General features: G+C 35.7%; 1 protein-coding gene across 4 annotated transcripts in view; it reads right to left on the bottom strand.

Moving 5' to 3' along the window:
• LOC127837245 (CDP-diacylglycerol--inositol 3-phosphatidyltransferase-like) overlaps positions 1–14139 on the bottom strand; it is a 74184-nt gene that overhangs the window by 47245 nt on the left and 12800 nt on the right. The window lies entirely within an intron of this gene.

Genomic DNA, 14139 nt, shown 5'->3' with positions numbered 1-14139 from the left:
TATTGAACTTTTTGGGGTACTTGTGTATGTCACTTTATCAACTACAGGGCTATTACGTTACACCATGTTACAGAAAATGTCACCTGACCTTTCCAACAAAATAAAATATTACATGCAGATGCAGAAAGCATGCTAAATCAAACGGCATGTATTAATTGTTTTCACATAAACATTATCTATATAAACTTACGTTCTGTAATGATCAACGAAGAATTCTTCTATAAGACACTGCATAAGTCTTGTTACAGTCGATTCCTTGTGTGTGACAAGATACACGTATTTGAACACTTTGTTCTGTGACTCAACGCCATTGTTTGTGTTTATCACCAGGGTCAATCAGTTTTCACGAAATGCACACATCCAAGTCTGAAGAAACCAATTACATAATGCAAAAAAGGCAATTCATTCATATATTAAAATAATGGACCCATGCAAATCGAATCTAAGGGCGCGACATGGAAAAATGCCGGGCTTAGCCTTCATTTGTCAGTAAGTATTCAGCTATAACATGACTGGCATATATGCACCTCGACACAGGCTCGAAACCGGAACCTTATGCACTGAGCTACGAAGGAACAATCGTACCGTTCTTCACATATTTGCCTAGCTCTATCAAAATAAATTCATATAATACATGGACAGGACAGGACACATCCATTATTGCACTATCTTGAACGTCCTAGTCTGGCGTTGGCCTTATATAGAGAGTTATTGTCTTGATCGGAATACGTCATCTGCCTTTGCTACACATTTATATAAACTATTTTAAACAAATAATTCCATGAATGAAAAGACAAAATGTAAAGACTAAATGAAATGCGAACATACGGACGGTTCAAAAACTACACGATATATAACTGACGGGCAGACTGACGCCAAATTTACACCCTAAGTAAAAAACTCACTATTTTAGGGGCAGATCACTCAATATAAAGAAGTAAAAGTAGGCCCGCTACCACCATCTTGTATTTCATGAATTTGTTTCAATTATAAATTTATAATTCTCTTTAATATTGCAAAGTTTCATACAAATTGAATGGGAAGTTTTTTTTCGTTCTTTGTCTATAATGTATAAAAATGGAAAAACTACCCGATGTGCCTTTAAGTTGTTTTAATAAAACATACTTAAATCTATTCTCGACCAATGAACTATACTAGTATATGAAATTCTAAACTATATTTAATACCGAAATAACCGAAAATAAAATATACCTGGTACTTTGGTAGCCACTGTCGTTCTATGTATTGTTTCAATTTGGGATTAGAATTCCAGATTTCACTTTCCGTTATGTTCTTCAATCTTTGGTTAAACTCTTCTTCGGTAATGGCTTCAGCAAGACCCTGTTGAATGAAAAATATCCATATACTCAGGATCAAAAGCAACAGACATATGTAAAATCCATTGGACCACGAAACATGAGAATTTCCATGCAATAGCATTCACTCTCGAGTTTCATGTAAAGAAAACTTGAATAAACGGGATAAGAACCTAAATAGTGTTGCACACATCAAAATTGCAACTAAGAAACGTGTTACGTACAAGTGAATGAACGTCTATTAATATTGAATTGTTGATATTCAGTTTGACAGAAAGGGAAAGGGGAAACTACTTTTCATGGACTGACACATCTGTGATACCGGAGACGTCTGGACAGTGGTCAATTATTTTATAAAGAAATAATCAAATTTTGTAGAAACAGTTACAGTTTCCATTTTACGTACATTAAGCATCGACAGGAAAGTGTCTTTGCAATCAGTTACGCTATTTTTCATAGAATTTGTCCAACGCACCCAAGCCTGTTTTCTGTGGAAGTCACAAATGAAAGTGTTGGCGTCTGAAAATAAATAAATATAAAAAAAAACTACTTAACCCTACACATGCACTAGGATGTAATATATACGAGGACTTAAGTTACTTATTTTACCTTAATAAGTGCTTTCATCCGCAACTTAAGAATGAAAAATATATGTTAGGCTTATGTTATGGTTACACAATTCTATGATCGATTGATGATTGAAATTATGTTATACGCAGAGGATGACATAATTTCAAGTAAGGAATATCGATTGTACTAACAGGTTACCATATCGAAATAAACAAGAGCAACGCCTTGCGGGTGAAGACCGCTAATCTATTTTTCTTTTAAAGGTGAAGGGACCTATCTCAATACTTCACAAAGGAGGGAGGGGTGGGGTGGAGAGGGATGTATAGTGTGGGTGTGTGGTCATTTAATACATTATATTCCAAAAATAGGACAAAAATGCAAAAAAAAATAAATAAAAAAATATGGGGGGGGGTGTATTCTTGGGTAGGATAGTTGGACGGTATTTCAAACATAAACTAATAATACAATATTTTAGTTTTTAACCATGTTTATGGACATATAGAACTTTCTCCGATTGTTGTTATACACTCTAGACAACAGCCAAGGCATTGTATTCTATTGCCAACATATAGCACATGCTCCGCCTGTTGTCACACGTTCAAGACAACAGCCAGTGCATGGTATTCTATTGTCAACATATAGAACATGCTCCGCCTATTGTTAAATGTTCATGACAACAGCCAAAGCATGGTTTTATTCTATCGTCAACATATAGAACATGCTCCGATTGTTGTTATACACTCTAGACAACAGCCAAGGCATGGTATTCTATTGCCGACATATAGAGCATGCTCCGCCCGTTGTTATGCGTTCATGACTACAGCCAAGGCATGATACTTTGTTGTCAACATATAAACCATGCTCCGCCTATTGGTATACGTTCATGACAACAGCCAAGGCATGGTATTCTATTGTCAACATATAGAACATGCTCTGCTTTTTGTTATATGTTCATTACAACAGTCTAGGCATGGTACGCTATTATCAACTTATACAACATGCTCTGCCTGTTGTTATATGGTCACGAATACGGCCTAGGCATGGTATTCTTTTGTCAACATATAGAACATGCTTCGCCTATTGTTAAACGTTCATGACAACAGCCAAGGCATGGTATTCTATTGTCAACATATAGAACTTTCTCCGATTGTTGTTATACACTCTCGACAACAGCCACGGCATGGTATTCTATTGCCAACATATAGCACATGCTCCGCCTGTTGTCACACGTTCAAGACAACAGCCAATGCATGGTATTCTATCGTCAACATATAGAACATGCTCCGCCTATCGTTTAACGTTCATGACAACAGCCGAGGCATGGTATTCTATCGTCAACATATAGAACATGCTCCGATTGTTGTTATACACTCTAGACAACAGCCAAGGCATGGTATTCTATTGCCGACATAAAGAGCATGCTCCGCCTGTTGTTATGCGTTCATGACTACAGCCACGGCATGGTACTTTGTTGTCAACATATAGAACATGCTCCGCCTATTGTTATACGTTCATGACAACAGCAAAGGCATGGTATTCTATTGTCAACATATAGAACATGCTCTGCTTGTTGTTATATGTTCATTACAACAGTCTAGGCATGGTACGCTATTATCAACTTATACAACATGCTCTGCCTGTTGTTATATGATCATGACAACGGTAAAGGCACGGTTTCCTATTGTCAACATATAGAACATGCTCCGCCTGTTGTTATGCGTTTATAACAACAGGCCATGCATAGTATTATATTGTTTACATATAGAACATTCTCTTACTGTTGTTATATATTCACGACAGCAGTGAAGGCAGGGTATTCTATTGCTGCCATAGAGAACTTGCTACGCCTGTTGTTATATGTTCATAACAACAGTCAAGACATGGTATTCCATTGTTAACATATATAACATGCTCTGCCTATTGTTATATGTTCATTACAACAGTCCTATGCATGGTACGCTATTATGAATTTATACAACATTCTCTGCCTGTTGTTATATGCTCATGACAACACGATAAAGGCACGGTTTCTATTGTCAACATATAAAACATGCTCTGCCTGTTGTTATACGTTCATGAGAACAGGCAAGGCTGAATATTATATTGTCAACATATAGAACATGCTTTGCCTGTTGTTACATGTTTGTTATACGCTCATAACAACAGCAAAGACATGTTATTTTATTGTCAATATATATAATTTAATAAAATAATCGTCTACCTGCTAGTTGACGTTGATGACATCAGTTCATGTAGGTGTTATTCTATTCTCAAAGCACAGACAATGATATTCCTGTTGTTATAACGCTCATAACAACATTCGAAGAATCGTACTTAGCATATTGAAAGCGATTTCTCTATAATTTTAACCAGTCAAATTCTACATAATATTTTGTATTTAAGAATGAACGAAAACTGATGGTGGCAAGTATAATAAAGGTACTGGTAATTCTTGATGGCGAGTAGTATCTCGAAGTTTTTCAACATTTACCTTTATGATAGCAATTTGTTCTACTAAATAATCAAACACGTGTTATCAAGTCATGTTGATGCATCTTAGGTGTTTTGCTAGTAACATAGTGTGAAAATCTGGCGACGTTGTGCTAAATTGACATACATTTTACGTCGTCGCCGGGGCCATGTTCAATTTGGTTATGCGAATGGATGCTTGGTTTTAATGATTAAGTTCAGTCACAAATTATTTTAAAAGGAACCATTGTCTTGCACCAATCTACGATTTAATAGTGTAACAAATTACTTAATGGCATCAATTTCATCGTTTTTTTAAAATCATTTTTGAATGTTAAATGCACTTAAAACTACCTTTAAACTACCAGATATAGTTATGTCATAATATGCAGATATCAGCATGCATCATACATTTATAATTACCTGAGAAATCAAAACTCCCAAAATTCTTCGATGACCGCACTTGTACAAACGATGTGCATGTACAATATTCATATTCATTAATTATATCTTTACAGTCACTTAAAGATATACAACTTCCAAAAAAACTGTTTTCTTTCCATGAGAAAAGTTCATTCCACGTTGTTCTCATCGCGCGAAAATCAAACCGAAACCATGTGCATTTCACACAGCTAAAAACTTTGACCGCTTTATTTATAAACATAAATTTCCAAAATCTATTTAAAGTACCTCTTTGACGCATGCGCATAACATTACCATGCCTCGCCCGTTGTCGTTTTCCGCCTCCTCATTAATATTCATGAGCTTTTTCCAACCCGCAAATCACGCGAGGTCAGCGTGTCAGCCGGAACTAGACGGGCGGAGCGTAATTGTCAACAAAGTCTGCATTTATGAATCGATAGTTTCGTAATCGAATGTAATAAAAATACGATACTTATATCAAATAAAGAGAATTTAATTTCATTTAAAATAGTATAGCATTTGTTTTCATGTAACAATATTTCATACAGTAAAAACAGACAAAAGCAACATGGGTATCTGCAATCTATTGATTTCTAGGATTATCAACAAATAATCACCGATAAGCTGGGGTTGCTACCTGAATAACATTCCAGCCACACTTAATTTAGGTTACAATATACTAAATCATTTTTGTGTTCAATGCTATACCCTCTAAAGAATGGAACGTCATTTATTTGAAGACACAATTCTCTGTATGGGCACTTGCCATGACTTTATTTTTGAATATTTCTGTGTGTATGTGGTAGTGAAAACATTGTTGTATACTACAAATTCAGTGTTTTGCTTATAGGTTGGAGACTACATGAGATTTTGACAGATGGCGGGAAACCCTCATCAACTGGAGATCAGCCGGTAAAAAGGTGGCCTTAAAACAGTGACCGTTGATTCGCGTCGAGTTTTCTCTTACATACTGCATGACCTATCTTTTTTATTGTTTAAATCCATTCGGCTTGGCATGCTCTTTAAGAAAAGGTATGGGTATGGGGGAGTCTACGCGCAAAAGTTTGACTTTATTTTTCGTTGAACTTAACGGTTTTTCATTGCATTTGTTAAGGAAATCTTTTGGTATATTTTGACCTAAAAGCAGAATGATCTCGAATGATTTGCTATTTGACTGTCACACGGCAATAAATGTCGACAAATATACGTATCATTTTATGCTTTAAACATAACCAGTCTGTATAAAAATATACTCGTGAAAACAGCGTTAGGTTACATACAACTATGAACATAAATATTCGGAACCGATATATCCAGGGGTGGATGCGTACCCGCGAATCTGAGGTTGGATCCGATATCATCGGATATTTCGGGTACCCGTTGCAGCCCTATTATTTACATGTAAACATAAACACATGGTTGAAACGACCTTTGTTAACGAAAGCGAAAGAACTTACGACTTTTATTTGATTTTTCTCTCATTTTGTTAATCCATTCGTGTTAAACCGGTCGAAACATTAACACACTTGTTATCATCAATCGCTACATGTAACAACAGCACTACTTAGTAAAACACAATGCACTCGTGTATCTACGATCGTGGTAAAATTATTGTGTAAAACTTTCATTAAAACGCTATAATATGTATTACTTTAACACTGTTGAAATATCGTTCAGTATGTGACAAGCAGCGCAGTTTTCGATCCTCTATTACGAGAATGAGCAGGTAGTATAAGATTCCAAACCACGTGGGTAATAGTGTTATGGACATTTTATTCACGATTATGTACCCTCCAATGGCGTATGCAGCTGCATTGTACCACACAGTTTATACAAAGTCATAACGATGGAAATGGGAAAAGCGCGATTGTGAATATCAAAATATATTGGTGTGGTTTTGGTAACTTCTGTTGTATCTCCTTTTTACTCATGCAATAAAATAGTTGTTCACAGTGTGTAATTGAATGAATCACCCCAAACACGAACCGCCGAAACTGGCGCACAACGTGGCTTTCGACCGATATGTCGGATTTCTGGACTTCCAAAGATTTTGTGAAGAATTTTGGTAGGATGCAATATTTATCAATGTAAATTTAATGGCTCCAAATTTTAATTTGTGTCAATATAGGATATTAAAGGGACCTTTTCACAGTTTTGGCATGTATTGAAGTGTATCATTAAATGCTTTTTATCCCACAGCTAAATGATTTTATAGAACAAATACGACTCATAAAGAAAAGACAAGGTTTTCTCCACGGTTATTTTTAGATAAGGTTTATTCCACAGTTATTTCTAGAACATAGGGACTATTTTTTGGCCTCACACCCCTGATTGTGTCATTCGGGTCATTGGGTACGCAGTCGTTGGACGAGTTAACGAGTGTGTGTGTTTGCGATGGATTATTAAGAGGATAAAACACGGCTGAGCCGGACCGAGCAGTGATAATCGGCCCGCAGGAAGCATAACGGCCCGAGGGCTTTAGCGACCTGGGGACCGTTTTACTAACAGAGTTACGCTAGCGTATGTCTATGATTTTCGTAATTCCTTGCGTACGTTTGAAATTTTTGCGCCAATGCGTTTTACTAAAAAATGCGTACGTAAGCTTTACGTAAGTTTTGACGCAACTTTACGAACAAAAAAAGCATGCGTAAGCATTTAGTATTTTCGTAAATATGGCCGCGTTATTTCCGAGATGGAACGCTCGAAGGAGAAATCCAAGGATTTTTAGAGATCGACCAAACTATCTAGATGTTCTGACAGAGCAAGAAATACAGCGAAAGTATAGACTGTCAAAAACACAAATCTACACAGTGCATGAATTAATTAAGGACGACATCTCGCCGCATTGTAGCAGAAGTCACCCATTGTCGTCATTGACGAAGGTAATATAGATTAACATATTTTGATTTTGTTGAATCATTTGAAATGACAACTTGTTAGAGTGACAGTTTGCCTATGCATTTAGAAAAAGTACGTGTCAATAGCGCTTGCTTCCCCTTGTGGCGTCCTTGATATTGTCAACCTTTTATGAAAATTTAATAAAGCGTTTTTTTCTTTTTGGAACTGAAAACGCTATTAAAATACACAAGTATTCTTTTATTTTGTAAAATCTATGATTTTCGAGTGTTACTGAGTTTGTAGAACGCAATATTAACTGGATATAAGGAGCTATTACTGTGAAAAGGATTTTCATCCGAAATCTGTATCCGAATAGTGAATCTCATCCGCATCTGTTTGGAAAACATTCTTTGACAAGTAACCTATGGAATATGCCAGTGTTTGGTATATAACCTTGTTGAAAAGAAATTGATCTCTTTAATCAATTTTACAAAATGCATTAAGTTTATTTATCATATAATGGCATGTTAATAATGTAGCTTGTTGTGGCATCCAACAAAGAGGATTTCACAATGCAATGGAATTAGTTCACTATTGTTTTAATTTTTTTTTCGGACCTCTTCTACTGTCCTCTCTTCAGCTCCCAGTGCGTTTATTCTGCACGAGATTATGTTTACATACGTTTAGCATGTTACAGCTGTAGTACCATTTTTATGCTCTATCTTTAATATGGTGTTTTTGACCGTTTAAACAACAGTTAGTAAATGTCACGTTGTGTTTTTTTTTTAAATCTAAAATTGCGTTCATTGTTAAGTTTCAAAGAAAATAAAATAGTGCGCTATATGATACTACCTGTTCTGTAATCTTTCCCCACGCAAGATCCTTATCTTTTCCATATAATGTGGATGAAAAATTTCCGCTTATCAACGCATGCTGCTCAATGTAAGCAGCTGCTAACACCTCCGTTTCAATTTTTGTCCAATTCGATTTCCTATTTTCTCTTTTCTTTTCATTAAGCGTTAACGCATTCATTGTGAAAAGTAACAACTTAAACAAGTGCAGACGACACTAGGTGACAACACACTTACATAAGCAGATGGGTTACATAAAACAACAAAGTAAAAATAGTATAGTTTAACCGTCAGAGTTGTTGTTGTTTGTTTACATGTTACCTCCAAGTTAGAGAGTTACGATCATTTTTTTTCACGTACGTACGATGTCAAACTTACGCAATGTTAGTAAAACGCACTTACGAAATGCGTACGTTATTCGTAACTTGTCAACTTATGCCAGTACTTACGCAATACTTAAGTATTGTTAGTAAAACGGTACCCTGGGGCAGATTATCACTGCCCGTCCCGGCTCAGCCGGGTATTTAACGTCTATAATATATATCTTACTTTAATACAACATTATAGATGGGCACAGGTTTTGAGTCATACAATCATACTATTTTGGTCCTTTACTAAAATTTATGAAGAACCAGCTTGCCGTACTTATATTTTCATTGAATTGAGTTCGCAATTTATGACGTATCTCATGTGACGTAATTTAAATGACGAAACAAGCCAGACGCTTTGGATTTAGACAACAACAATTCGGACTTCGACGGTTTTTATTTAACAGTAAAATATTTTTTTAAGCATCGAACGATTAGTGTGTGTGTTTACGATGGATTATGAATGTGAATAACAGTGTTGGGAAATAAAACTGGAATGAAACTGGTGAGACTGCATTTTTGATTTCGTTAAAATGTTGAATGTAGTCGAATAACGCGATGTTTTGTTGAACAATTGATGGATTAAATTTCAGAAAAGTATCAGCGAATTGTTCTTTAACTGTTCGAAGGAAATCGATGTTGAGTTAAAAGGGTCATTTCTTTGATGAATAAGTCGTTCCTTTGTCAGTCGATGTCTATCCACAAAGAATTGCCTGCTTACATCCAGTGCTTTAAAACGGAAAAGATGGATTGCGATGAGGAAATTTGTCCAGAATTTTAACTCGTCATGGAAGCAAATTAAACTTTACGAAAATAAACATGGTTTTTACACAACTTCGGTGAGTAGAACAATAACCCGTAGATGTTTTACTTTTTTATGTCAGCAAGTAAAAAGTGTGTAAAAAGAAGAGTTGTTTATAGACTAAAATTAACAATATCGGCGGGGATAAATGCTGAATCATGCTTCACGTAGATGTAAATTACAAAATGGCATCCATTCGTGTTTTTGGTGTTTTACAGTTGTGAAACAAGAATTGTAGTTATAACAAAACCGTCTGTGTTTTATCCTCCAATCATCTTGAGTCGAGCATGACCCAAAGTCGATCACTTTGTTTACATTAAGAACGCGGCTCTCGTGATGACGTCACACGCATGCGCTCCGAGTATTTTGTTTTACTAACATTACTACGCTTGAAAATAATTTCAGACACGACTAATATAAGGAAAAGTTTAAACACCAAATTAATTGTATTTAAAAATCTTACTTTAACTAAAATAGTCCAAATGTATGACCATTTCTTGCATTTTTTCGGTAATCTTCATTAAACTTTACATAAATTGCAGACCACTGCCCTAGTTTAAACACAACAAATTCATGTATTTGATTTATTTGAATGAAAATTCTTTAATTTTTTCAAGATTCACAGAAAATGTTGCATGGGACAATCTGTGAACGCACATCGCGAAAATAGGTTACATGACGATATACACACTTTCAGTGGGTAAACCTTGTACAGCGCCGTAGCCACGCTGAGGCACACCGAGGCAGTTGCCCTGACTAAAATTCGCAGAGCAATGTTGAGATTACAAGGAAAAAATGGACAATTTATGTCAAAGAATAAAATCTATATAAGAAATTGAGGCAATTTAATGAATTTTAGGCACTATGATATTCACAAACAAATATTATCATGGAGTACAATTGGTTCATGTTGAGGCAGATAATTATTTCATTTTAATAACTTCAATTGATGCCAAATGGCTCAGCAAAATGATAAGGTAAATCCGTATATTAAACAAAGCGTCGCACTGTACACTTCGATGTTACAATCATTGTGGACATCGGAACGTACCCAGACATTCCCAAAAGTGTCGGACCGTCGGACCTGACCGACGTTTTAATGACAGGTCCGATTGAAAATGCCACGTTGCCGGTCCGAATGTCCGGGAAATAATTCAAGAAGAAAAGTTGATTTATTTTATAGAATTCGTTCCAGTGTGCGATCATTTGAGAACGAATATTCCTGGGCATTCCGGAAATTTGCGCTTGGTACCAATTTCGTCCGGTCTTTTATTTATGGATTTCTAATTGGTTAGCGGCTGGCAAAAAATGAACGGTAACTGACGAAACTTCTTCGCTACTTTCCGAAAAATTTTAAGATTCTGCGAAATGCTGCTAATGTCCGCCATCTTGAAATTTTAAGTGATCGATTAATAGCAATGTTAAGCACTGCAGTAGCATATTGTAAAGCGATATGTTAACCGAATTATATATTGATTACATATTTGCTAGGTTACTGGTTACTCGTTTACATTTTCTACATTCAAACGATATGTATAAAGCACATTTTATTATATGTGCAAAACATGTACATGTTTTCGGACTGTCGTATTCGGATACAGTATGATTCGTCAATTTTAATTTATTTTCGACGTTCTTTATAACATTTTTATAGAATGACGATACACATGGGGTGATACGGATGGTATGGTTTATAATATTTCGCATTGTAGTCACCAAAAATTGCAACTAGAAATACTACAAAAAAGTACAATAAGCTAAGTCAAGGGGGTGTCCCCCATAGGGACTCGGCCCTTAATCCCCGTTGGGGTCCTGCGGTCCCAGACCCCTAGCTTAATTTTCCGGATTTCACATTTGGGTCAATTGACACCCCTGAAATTAAGAAAACAAATATGTAACCATACAACTTATCGACTTAGGAAAACAACCAATACTTAGTATAAATGGAGCATCTGAGTTGTTGCCGAACGACATAACACTTAACTTCGCAAATATATAAATACGAAATATATGTTTGTACATTGATGTTTCGGTCCTATGAATCCAAATCCGGTCCTGCAAGTTATCTAAGACTACCGGACCGGATGTCCTGTGGACTTAAAATACTTTTGGGAATGTCTGGTACCGAGCGAGGATCGGGTGTTTTACGGCCTGGTCTGGGTCTATTTTGGACCTAGACACACTTCGAGTGGTTGGCGTTTTCGCCTTTATTGGAATTCTCCTCTTTATGGCCGGCTTCGAGTTAAATCCGGGTACGTTTCAGGTGGTAAGAATCTTTGTTTACATTAGAATTTTCAAATAATGATATGCCGCGTATTAAACTTTTTGATATAAAGAAGTCTTTTCTTTTTAATAGTCAATGAAGTTGATGATAGAACGTTGATGATAGAACGTCGATGATATATGATGACGCAGTGCTAAAACAAAATGTTACACAAGAAAATCGAAAAAATGGCCAAACACTTTACTGATTTAAGTTAAATATTTGTACTCCGCATGATCAGCAATATGCTCCTGGGACGCAATCGGTAAGGCGTCAGACTCTGGATCCATTGCTCACTATTATATTGTTGATTCGAATCCCAGTTGGTCCGTGTTTAAGTAAATTCCATCAATGATCCTTTTTATATGTGTTTATGATTGAAAACGCTTTTGATTTAATGCATTTAAATATTTCTTTAAAGAGCCCTATTGTACTTTCAAGCTCTAAACGGAAAAACAAATCGTCCACGAATTTGTTCACGGTGAACGTGTCTGAACTACAACTGCAAGTTTGCGGAAGCTGATTTGATGTTAACTTAAGAAATAATATTTTTTTATTGGTTCTTGTACATATGAGCGGAGTTTTATCGCATTGCGAAGGCTTAAAACGTGGACACGTTCTACTATGAAAGAGGAACGGCTTAATGGCATCGCTTTAATGTTTGTGCATAAAAACATTCCAGTTGATCGAAAACAAATTCTTCAAATGTGGGATTCGACTGGAGAGTTGAATTAGCGTTCAATAAGAGTGATATTTAAAAGTTGAAGAACAATAAACATGTTCATGAAACATTATTCGCTAAAATGTTTGATAGATCTGTTTCTTCATATTATAAGGTAGATCTATTTTATTTAAGTATTTCAATAATAAATATGTAAAGCACATTCTTTTATCCATAAACATACCATGGCTTGTATGAGAGAGCTGCGTCTCATTTTTTTCTTTTTTCTATATGACTTCAAATGAAGTATATGACTATTTTTCTGTAGTTAAGTTTGTTACATCAAATGTCACTTCAAACACCGTTTATGGTACCAGAATATAAAATTGACAATGAACTTGTAGCAGATTGTTTTTTTGTTAACTTTATTGATACCAAACGGTAATATATAGCGTCCACCATTCCGATAATTTTGGTATAAAATGTAGTTTAATGGCCTTTAAAACGCACAAGAGACGTTCCAGGTATAAAAAATTAAGGGGGGGGGGCATTCCCCCGGACCCCCCTAGAAGGACCTATGATACTGCCTCGGCTTTAATTTGGGTCTGGCTACGGCACTGTTGTACTGATTGGGTGATAATTGTATCAAATCTTTTAATTGTAACATATATGTGCCAAAATTTTATTTGAACAAATTGCGGACGTTATTTCTTTTTGAACTCTTGAGCACTTTTTCGTGTCAATGTTGCTCAAAAGAAGATCAACCGATAAAACAGAAACTTGTTAAATGGTAAATAGAAGATTTGAAAAAGGTTAATTATTTTTTCAGTTTCTCTAAATTTGGTCAGTGAATCGACTTTTCGAAGTTTTGTTGACCTCCTGCCTTGTGCCTTCTCGCTTTTCGGATGTGACCTCTCGACTCAAGGTAAACAACGCACGTAGTGTATGTCATTTGCGGGTGTGTATGGAACTATCGGCTTTGCGTGGTTAAACACGCTGTAAATAAACAATGTTGACATTGGTTGAACGGGAATGAAATAAATCTTTAAAGGTACATCGTTTATTGAGGCATTGTTTGAATTAATTCAGAAATTATTTTAGTTGTTTCCTTAACCGCTCGACTCAGGGTAATTGGAGGATACTTGAGTGTGTAACATTTGGAACGCTGATTAAATTTGAATCGAGGCGTATAGCGATATTTTGTCTCGTTACTCTACTTTGCGTGGAATTCTTAAGAACCATTTCGAGTTCCGTAAAAGGGGAAAGATCACAATTAATATTACAACGCAATGTCAGCTTAAGTTAATTTTGTGTTTTTGCTTTTATTTTATCAATTAAATACTACTATTTTGATTGCAGCACGCATAAATTATGAAAAAAAATTATTGTAGGATAAATAGAATACTCGTCTCAGAAAGGCTTACAAGGCTCGGCAAGCCTCGCCATGTAAACCTTTCTTCACTCGTGGGATAAATTTAAGTTCACAATCACACTTACATAGAATTCTCTACATACTTTATATAAGCAATCTCCGTGGTATCACAAAATATAACAACAACAGAACTCTCCAAATAGTTC

Source organism: Dreissena polymorpha, chromosome 7 (genome assembly GCF_020536995.1).
Source record: "Dreissena polymorpha isolate Duluth1 chromosome 7, UMN_Dpol_1.0, whole genome shotgun sequence".
NCBI lineage: Eukaryota > Metazoa > Mollusca > Bivalvia > Myida > Dreissenidae > Dreissena > Dreissena polymorpha.
Note: the sequence above shows the minus strand (reverse complement) of the source record. Positions and strands in the feature narration are given on the sequence as shown.